Source organism: Sorex fumeus, unplaced genomic scaffold (genome assembly GCF_029834395.1).
Source record: "Sorex fumeus unplaced genomic scaffold, SorFum_2.1 ptg000122l, whole genome shotgun sequence".
In the NCBI taxonomy this organism is placed as follows: Eukaryota; Metazoa; Chordata; class Mammalia; order Eulipotyphla; family Soricidae; genus Sorex; species Sorex fumeus.
Window position 1 is genome coordinate 21138317 of NW_026606179.1, and position 9686 is coordinate 21148002.

The window sequence follows — 9686 nt, forward strand, 5'->3', positions numbered from 1 at the left end:
CACTGTGCTATCGCTCCAGTCAACTAGACTTATTTTGGCAGTCATTTCACAATAGATATAAGTGTTGAATTTTTATGCTAGACACCTGAAACTAATATGTTTAATGCCAATTATTCCTCAATAAAAATCACTGTATCATTGTATCACTGTCATCCTGTTGTTCATTGATTTGCTCGAGCAGGCACCAGTAACATCTCCATTTGTCCCTGTCATGTGCTAGTGTAGCCTTATGGTGTATTGGGGGCTCTTTCAGGGTCAGGGGAATGAGGACCATCATTTGTTACTGTTTTTGGCATATCGAGTACGCCATGGGTAGCTTGCCAGGCTCTGCTGTGCGGGCGGGATACTCTCGGTAGCTTGCTGGGCTCTCTGAGAGGGATGGAGAGAAAAAAAATGACCTAATTCAAATATTTGTCCATATATATTTTTTACCAGAGCAGACTGAAAGTTTTATTCACAGTATATAAATACACAAATGCATTAGGGTCCAAATGATTTTCCTTTAATTAAACATGATTCTGTTCCTAAGTGTAGAATTTTTCTAATTGTGTGTTTATCCTTTCCAAGAAAGAAAGCTACAACTCTCTGCTTTCAAGTGGGTTAAGCAGGAAAGGTGGATTTATTGCTCTTACAGCTGCTGGGCCAGCGTGGCATTGACTTTTACTGGAGATAATACTGAAACAAAACCATCTGGGGTCTATCTCTGTGTCTCTTGGCTCCACTTCTCTTCATATTGACTTAATTCTCAAGCAGATTCTGCATTTGGGAGATAAAGATGATGACTTAGAGATCCTGACTGGCATTCCACAAACGCAGCAGCTAGAGGGCCTCATTAAAAATTTAATTAAAGTTTTTTTTTAGCCATCATGATATACTACAACACTGTTCATGATGGGTGTCATGCAGACAGGGCCCCCAAACCACACTCTCCACCATTGTCTCAGGTAACGCCACCTCCTGAGCTTACCCTGCTGTGGTAAGCTCAGTTCTATAGACAGAACCTGAGGTTCTATCGTCTTTAGTTATTTGCTATGCCCTTCCTATGTTCCTTTATACCCCCCATCTGAGGACCTCTTTTGACAATAGTTTTTTTTTAGCTCTTTTTGGGCAATGTACAGGGGTTACTCCTGGTTTTGCACTCAGGAATTACTCCTGGCAGTACTCAGGGATCATATGGGATGCTGGGAATCAAACCCGAGTTGGCTGCGTGCAAAGCAAATGCTCTACCCGCTATACTATCACTCCAGCCCTGAGGATCTCTTTTGACAATAGTTTTGATCAATCTTGGGACAGTGTTCCGTCAGTCCCACTTGGCTTTTATGCCCTGAGCCAATCACTGTAACGAGGGAACAAATTATCCATTGATAATCTATTTGTTTTTTTTTCTTTTTTTTTTTTTTGGTAGGCGGCACACCTGACAGTGCTTGGGGGTAACTCCTGGTTGTGCTCAAGGATCATGCCTGGCAGGCTCTGGGGACCGTGGGGATCACTGTGGATCTAACCTAAGTCAGCTTTATGCTAGGCAAGCATCCTGCCCTCTGTATTATCTCTCTGGTCCCTCCTTTGATAATTTGATAACCCTCACACTGGGTTATTCGGCACCACATGACCCACTGGGCAAGGATCTCGAGAGGAACTCCACTGACTCTGAGATAGGGTCTCTTAATTTACTTCCTATTTCTTCCTTGCCACTGTCTGAGTAAATGTAGTGGAGATATACTGCTCCTGTCTAACCGTCATCCAGTTCCTCTTACACTACAGATATGGATAAAGAATGAGATCAGTTCCTGATGACCTCAAATCCTGCATCAAAGCTGCATCAGAGTGTCTCCTGGACTATAAATTTCCCTTCCTCCTGACCTCAGTCAGAGCGCTACCCTCACTTGGTTGAGATCATAATCAATCCTCTCCATTAATTGAATTTAAAGGGTCCTTTAATTAATTGGCACTGAAATATATAACTCGCTAGGGAGTAGAAACTCAAACTAGTAGCGCTAAAAAATTCACAATTTAAAATTTAATGCATATGTCTATATTAATAATTAGTATAATTATTCATTTTTTTTAAATCACGTGAATGCTTTCAAGGGCATTTTCAACTGTTCAGCGCCCGGACAATCCAGCATTCCTGGTCCCTGACTATTCCTTAAGTGGCAGCTCATTCCTAAATAATTATGGAATTTTCAATGCACCCGCCAGGGGGCGCTACCACTCTTTGTGAGAAGAACAGACCTTGCCGGTGATGTGAGTGTGCCTGAATCTGGCTGTATACTGGGATCTGGAGCTCAAGAACAGGTCTGTCAGTGCCAGAGGTCGGGGAGAGGGGGCAAGAGAGACAGTGCAAGTGTTAAGTCCCTCGCTTGGCAGGCTGCTAACCCTTATTTGGTCCTTAGCACTGCATATACTTCCGAGTATACGAAGTGGCCCTAGAGCTTCAAGGCTCAGAAGCACACAGTTGGGAGGGATTTCCTCAAGACTTTCAGGTGAGTTAACAGTTATGGCTGGAGTGCTAGGAATCCCAACTAATGAGTGGGCTAAGGAGAAATGTTGTGGTGTTTATATGTAATAAGAAGTCCTTGAGGGCTCGGGATATACTCAAAAGGCAGAGAACAAGGCTTGCATATATGAGTCCTGGGTACAATCTCTGCCACCCCCATCCCCCTGCCAGGTCCTCCCACCCCATCACTTGTGGGAGTGGCCTAATGCTGGTGTGGCTCGCACAACAATATTTTACTATTATATTTTCTTGGTTGGGGGCCACACCCACCAGTGCTCAGGGCTTATTCCCAGCTCTCTAGTCAGGGACCACTGCTGGTGGGGGATTAGGGAAGGGGAACATATGTATCAGGCATAGAACCTGGGTCAGCTGCGTGCAAAGCAAGTACTTTACCTGCTGTACTATCTCTCCAGCCCTGCACACCATTGTGTGTGTGTGTGTGTGTGTGTGTGTGTGTGTGTGTGTGTCACACTCGGCAATGCTCAGGGGTTACTCCTGGCTCTGTATTCAGGAATTACTCCTGGCGGTACTGGGGGACCATATGGGATGCCAGGGATTGAATCTGGGTTGGCTGTGTGCAAGGCAAATGCCCTACCCACTGTACTATCGCTCCAGCACCCCCTGCACACCATGTTTTAAAAGTCATTGGATAGAGACAACAGCAGACTGACAGTATTTATGAGCTATTTCTACAAATTAGTCCCAATTCTAAGGTTTCTGTGGGGTGTGTGTGTGTGTGTGTGTGTGTGTGTGTCCTTTTGATGTTGATCTGCCTCGACCTAGTATGATGGCAATGTCTTGCATTTTGCTTTGTTTTTATTTTGGCCACTGTGATTTACAATAGGATTCCATGCAAATATTCCAATCCCGTACTCTCTACCAGAGTGACCATTCCCTCCACCATTATCTCAGGGGCCCCCTTGAAGCCCCCACGATGCCCCTTATTCCACCCCCCCCACCCCATCTCCCTGCCACGGTAAGCTCAGTTGCATAGATCAGTTCTCAGCTTCTGTTGCCTTTGGCCATTTGTTATTCCCCTATTATGTCCCCCCAATCTTTGTTTTTTGGGCCATATTTCCCGGTGCTCAAGGTTTATTCCTGGCTCTGCACTCAAGGTTCACTCCTGATGGGACTCAGAGGACCATATGTGATGCCTGGGATCAGGATAGCTGTGTGCAGGGCAAGTGCCCTACCTGCTGTACTAGCACTTGGGCCACACCTACTATACTTCTTTATATACCACAGGTGAGAGGTCATTCTGTCTCTGTCCTTCTCATTCTGGCTGACTTCACTTAGCATGACACCCTTCAGGTCCATCCATGTAGTGGAAATTTGCATGCTTTTGTATTTCTTACAGCCAGGTAATATTCCATTGTGTATATGTGTATCATAGTTTCTTTATCCTGTCATCGGTTCTTAGATACTGTTTCCAGATTTCTACATCATGAATAGTGCTATAGTGAACATAGGAATGCTAATGTCTTTCTCAAAATACAGTTTTTGGTGCCCAGAAGTGAAATTGCTGGGTCATATGAAAGCACAATTCTTGGTTTTTGAGACATGTTCATATTGTTCTCTAAAAACATTGAACCGGCGCATATGCTGCCTGAGCCCTTGTGCTGCTTGTGCCCATGTGGCTGAGCACATGTGATCTGAGCACATGTGTCGCCCATATCTCCCCTCTTGAGATGTGTACTTTCATGCTTTTCTGTCTAATGCTAGGATGTGTGTAGGGGCTCTCTCTCTGCCCTTGGAGAAGCCCGTGTTCTCTCTTGAGAACGTTACTTTCTCTCTCTCTCTCTCTCTCTCCCCCCCTCCACACCTTAAAAATCCTCCAAATAAAATCTGTTACTTCAAAATAAATAAATAAATAAATAAAAACGTTGAACCATAGGCCAGAGTGATAATACAGTGAATAGGGTGCTTGCCTTGCATGTAGCCAACCCAGGTTTGATCCCTGGCATCCATATGGTCATCTAAGCACTACCAAAAATGATTTTTGAGGGGCTGGAGTGATAGCACAGCTGGTAGGGCATTTGTCTTGCACGCGACCAACCTGGGTTTGATTCCCGGCATCTCATATGGTCCCCCAGCACCGCCAGGAGTGATTCCTGAATGCAGAGCTAGGAGTAACCCCCGTGCATCACTGGGTGTGACCTGAAAAGCAAAAATAAAGGGAAAAAAAGATTTTTGAGTAAGAGCTAAACTGCACTCAAGGGGTGTGGCCCAAAAACAAAACAAAACAAAACAAACAAAAAATATTGAACGAGTTGACATTTCCACCAGCAATGGATGAGGGTCCCTTTTTCCCCACATTCATGCCAACACTGATTGTTTTTGCTCTTTGTGATGTGTGCTTGTCTCACTAGCATGAGGTGATACCTTAATTTTGATTTGGTAAGTGATAACGAGTATTTTAAAAATATACTTATTGGCCATCTGCATATCTTCTTTGAGAAAGTATCTGTTCGTATCTTCTCCCCATTTTTTTTATGGAGTTACTTGTTCTTTTCTTGTGAAAGTTTGTAAGTTCTTTATTGGATATTAACCCTTTGTCAGATGAGTGGTGGGCAAATATTCTCTCCAACTGTGAGGGTGAAGGGTGTCTTTCCATTCTGGTTATCATTTATTTTGTGTATATTTGCTTTTTAATGTGTTATCTCCTGAAACCATCAGATTCACGCATAAATCCACGTGCTCTGTCACCCCGTGTCCACTCCTGCAGCCTTCTTTGGGAAGCAGCATCCGACCCCCACTTCGGCGAAGGTTCCTGTTTTTGGGTGTAGCCCACCCTATTCAGTGCTCCGTGAATAGCCGGATCATCAGCTGTCGCCAATCAGAGCAGATTGTTTATGCCTCAGCTTCAGTGATTGGCTTAAGAGTGATCAGGTGACCCAGACGAACCAATGAGAGGCTCTGACCTTGTAATGAGTCTCTTGCTAAGAACTACGCCGGAGTGGTAAAATTAGAGCCTCTTTCCCCCCACACAAGCAAAACTGACTATCGCCCACGAAAGGACCATCTGGGAGCTTCCTTCAGGAACCTTCCATGGCTACTGTCAAGCAGCTTAGGGTGTTCTGCCTGATTTGTCCGGTTCTCAAGATTTCTTGCTTAGTTCCACCTGGCCCGGGTATAACATACCCATCCTTCCTTCCTTTACCCCTGCCTTTATGCTTAGTGCCCAGGGATCGCTCCTGTTGGGTCTCAGGGGACCATATTCAGTGCCATGGATAGATGCGAGTTGACAGCGTGAAAGGCACACAAGTTTACCCTTTGTCTACTCTTTGGCCCTAAGAAACACTCTTCACTTTTTCAACTGTTTTCCCCCCAGCCTGTGGGAAGTTCCCTCTTTCTTTTTTCCTTTGCTTTTTGGGACACATCTGACAGTGCTCAGGGGCTTACTCCTGGCTCTGCACTCCTGGCAGTGCTCAGGAAACCAAATGGGATGCTGGGAATCTAACCTGGGTCCACTGCATACAAGGCAAGTGCCCTGCCCACTGTATTATTGCTCCAGCCCCTCCCTCTTTCATTAAAATCTTTTGACTTTAAATTGTATGTATTTATAAACAATTTTAATAAAAAAAATAAGTAAAAATTAAAAATATTAACTTTATGTATTTATCCGACGATGCTGCTGACATTGCTGGCACTGCGGTGCCTGGCTGTGGATCTCTGGAGGTTGCAGCCCTTTAGCTGTGGTGCCTGCACATGTGCTCATGCTTTGACTTGAAGCCCACAAGGAGTGGGGGGAGTCCCTGCAGTGCTCACACATATTTCCTGGAGGTTGTCTTTCCTGGTGGTGATATTTCTGCAAGATTTAAGGTGCTGTTCCCCTAGGGTTGCACCCATTTCTGTGGTGCTCAAACATCCCTGACTGGAGTTCAGTTGGAAATCACTTGCAGCAAAGGGGTAACAGACATCAGTGTTGCCCAAGCTTAAACAGTAGGGTTGCCAGTATGGTGCAGGACACATGTGGGATACCTGGGATTTGAACTCATGACCACACATATTTTAGGTCTTTAAGCCCCTGTGCTATTTCAGTAGGTTTTTTTTTTTTAAATCTGTGAGTCATAGTCATTTCTAATTACTTGCATTAAATTAGTCTGTGACTGGCAGAGCCTGGCACACTCCCGTGGTGTATTCGTTCGATATGCCAAAAACAGTAACAGTAATGTGTTTCATTCTCCTGACCCTGAAAGAGCCTCCAATGCAGCACCGTTGGGAAGGATGAGTAGGAGAGGCTGCTAAAATCTCAGGGCTGGCGCCCTGAGATGCAGATGTTACTGGTGCCCGCTTGAGCAAATCAATGAATAACAGGATGACAGTGATATAGTGATAAATTAGTCTGTGATACTTTTTTTTTTTTTGAGTGGGGCTTGAGGTCCACAGCCAGCAGAGCAGTGTTCAAGGCTTACTCTACACTCTTTACTCAGGGATCAATTCTGGAAGGCTTGGGGTCAAATTTGGGTTGGCCAAATGCAAGGCAAATGCCCAAGCACCCTACCCCCAGCACTCTCTCTCCAGCCCCTTGACCTGTTTTTCTTTTTTTAATTCAATAACAATTGTGGGGTTTTTTTGTTTGTTTGTTTGTTTGTGGGGGGGCCACACCTGGCAATGTTCAAGGCTTACTCCTGGCTCTTTGCTTAGGGTTTACTATGGCAGAGCTCAGGGAACCATATGGAGTGCTGAGAATCAAACCTGGGTTGCTCACTTGCAGGTCAAGCACCCTACTGCTGTACTATCGCTCCAACTCCTGTTCAATAAGAGTTTGAGAAGCACCTCTCTGAGTCATGGTTTGCGGGTGTGACTGGATGAAAAACAAACCTATGGAGGGCTGGAGTGATAGCACAGAGGGTAGAACGTTTGCCTTGCACGTGGCCAACCCGAGTTCAATTCCCAGCATTCCATGTGATCCCCCGAGCACTGTCAAGAGTAATTCCCGAGTGCATGAGCCGGAAGTAACCCCTGTGCGTTGCCAGGTGTGACCCAAAAAGGAAAAAAAAAACAGACCCGATGATTCTCAGTACTGTACACTTTCATTTGGAGATCTTGAAATACAAATCTCTTTTTCTTTCTTTCTTTCCTTCTTCTTCTTCTTCTTCTTCTTCTTCTTCTTCTTCTTCTTCTTCTTCTTCTTCTTCTTCTTCTTCTTCTTCCTCTTCCTCCTTCTCCTCCTCCTTCTTCTTCTTCATTTTTATTGTTTTGTTTTGGTTTAGTTTTTCTGCTCTTTGGGTCACTTCTGGTGATGCTCAGCAGTTATTCCTGGCTCTGTACTCAGTGCTTGGGGGACCTTATGGAATTCCAGGAGTTGAACCCGGGTTGACTGAGTACAAGGCAAGCACCTTACCCACAAATTTTCGCCCCAGCCCCCACAAATTTCTTTTTTGCTGTTGTTGTTTGTGAGACCCACCTGGTGATACTCAGGGGTTACTCCTGGCTCTGCACTTGAGGATCACTCCTGACAGTGCTAAGAGGACCACATGGGATGCCAGGGATTTCTGAGCATTGCCAAGAGTAATTCCTGAGAGTAGAACAGGAGTGACCCCTGAACATTACCGGGTGTGACCCCAAAAGTCATAAATAAATAAATAAAGACTTATCTAGGGGCCTGAATGAAACTCGGTGGTAGAGTACTTGCCTTCGCGTGTGTGAGGCACTGGTTTTGATCACCAGGCTAGAACTTTATTTCTGGCATCTCCTGAGCTCTACAACTCCTCTCCCTTTGGCTATTTTCAATCTGGAACATTTCACTGTAATAAAACATAACTGTGAATAAAAGAGCTTTCTTTGAGTTCTCTGAGTTCTTCCAGAAAATCATGGAAACTGAAATGGTTGGGGGATCCCCAAACACCAGAATAGTCAATGGAATATACAACATCAGGACAGGCACCAGTGAAATTGTGCTTCCACGACAAGTAACAATCACAATCAAGCCTCACTCGGCATTTATTGAGTACCAGATTGTATGTGTCTTCTATGACCTCACCAGGTCCTCTTAGGGATCCCGTGTAACTCTTACAATGACTAATTTTAACTTTTATTGTGAAATGTACTTTCATCCCAGATATAGAAAGCCTATTGTTACGTTTTGTTTTGTTTTATAGTGATGGGAATAACTGGAAATTATTATCAGTTTAAGAAAAGAAGATGTGGAAGTCTCCATGAATTCCTACCCTGCTCTATTCACCTGAAGTCACCACCTCCCTCTTGTGATAATCATTTCTGTGCGTGCGTGTGTGTGTGTGTGTGTGTGTGTGTGTGTGTGATGCCTAGGATCAAACGCGAAGCTCACTGTGAAGCATAGGCTCTACTTCTGAGCCGCACCCCTGATCTTTCTGCTCGTCTCCTTACAGAGTGATTCCCAACAGTTTATAGCTATTTTATTCTTTATTCACTCTCAATCAATTAGATCATGTCCTGCTTGGCATCTGGCATTTTCCACTTAGCAGCATATGTGTAACATTTATCCTTGTGGTTGCTTGGTATCAGTGTCCCTGACTACATTGCTTATAGCGATGAATTCTACAAAATGTGTCCTTAGGCAAAGTTGTCATTATGCGACCTTCACAGAATTTAGTCACAGAAACTACATGGTATGGCCTCCTGCTTACCTCGGCCCTACTTCCGATCACTGTCTTGTTCTTTCTTGACTGAAACACTGGCATGAGGAGAGATGGTAAAGTGGGTTAAGTACTAGTCTTGCACGCAGTCAATCCAGATTTGATCCCTGGAATCTCATATAGTCTCTGAACCCACCAGGAGCAATTCCTGAATGCAGAACCAGGAGTAACCTCTGAGCACCACCAGGTGTGATCCCTCAAAATACTATATGTGTGTGTGTGTGTGTGTGTGTGTGTATTGGAATGGATGATGATTGGAATAGATTAGAATAGATTCTTTTCCACACTTGTCTAGTACTACATTGTATGAACATATCACAATACAGTTATTTATTCTCTAGTTGACGGAAATTTGCATGGGTTCCACTTGTACGCACACCCACTGTGCTGCTGTGGTATTTTTGTCTTGTACAAACTTCTTGACACCCATGTTCAAATTCTCTAAAACAGTGGCTTTCAGCTTGTTGTCACCTGCAGGTGACACTATTTCGCAAACCAGTAGCTAGAAGCCAAGTGCTAAACTGTGGACTTAGCACATGATGGCTGGATTATAGGTTCTGGATGTTTTC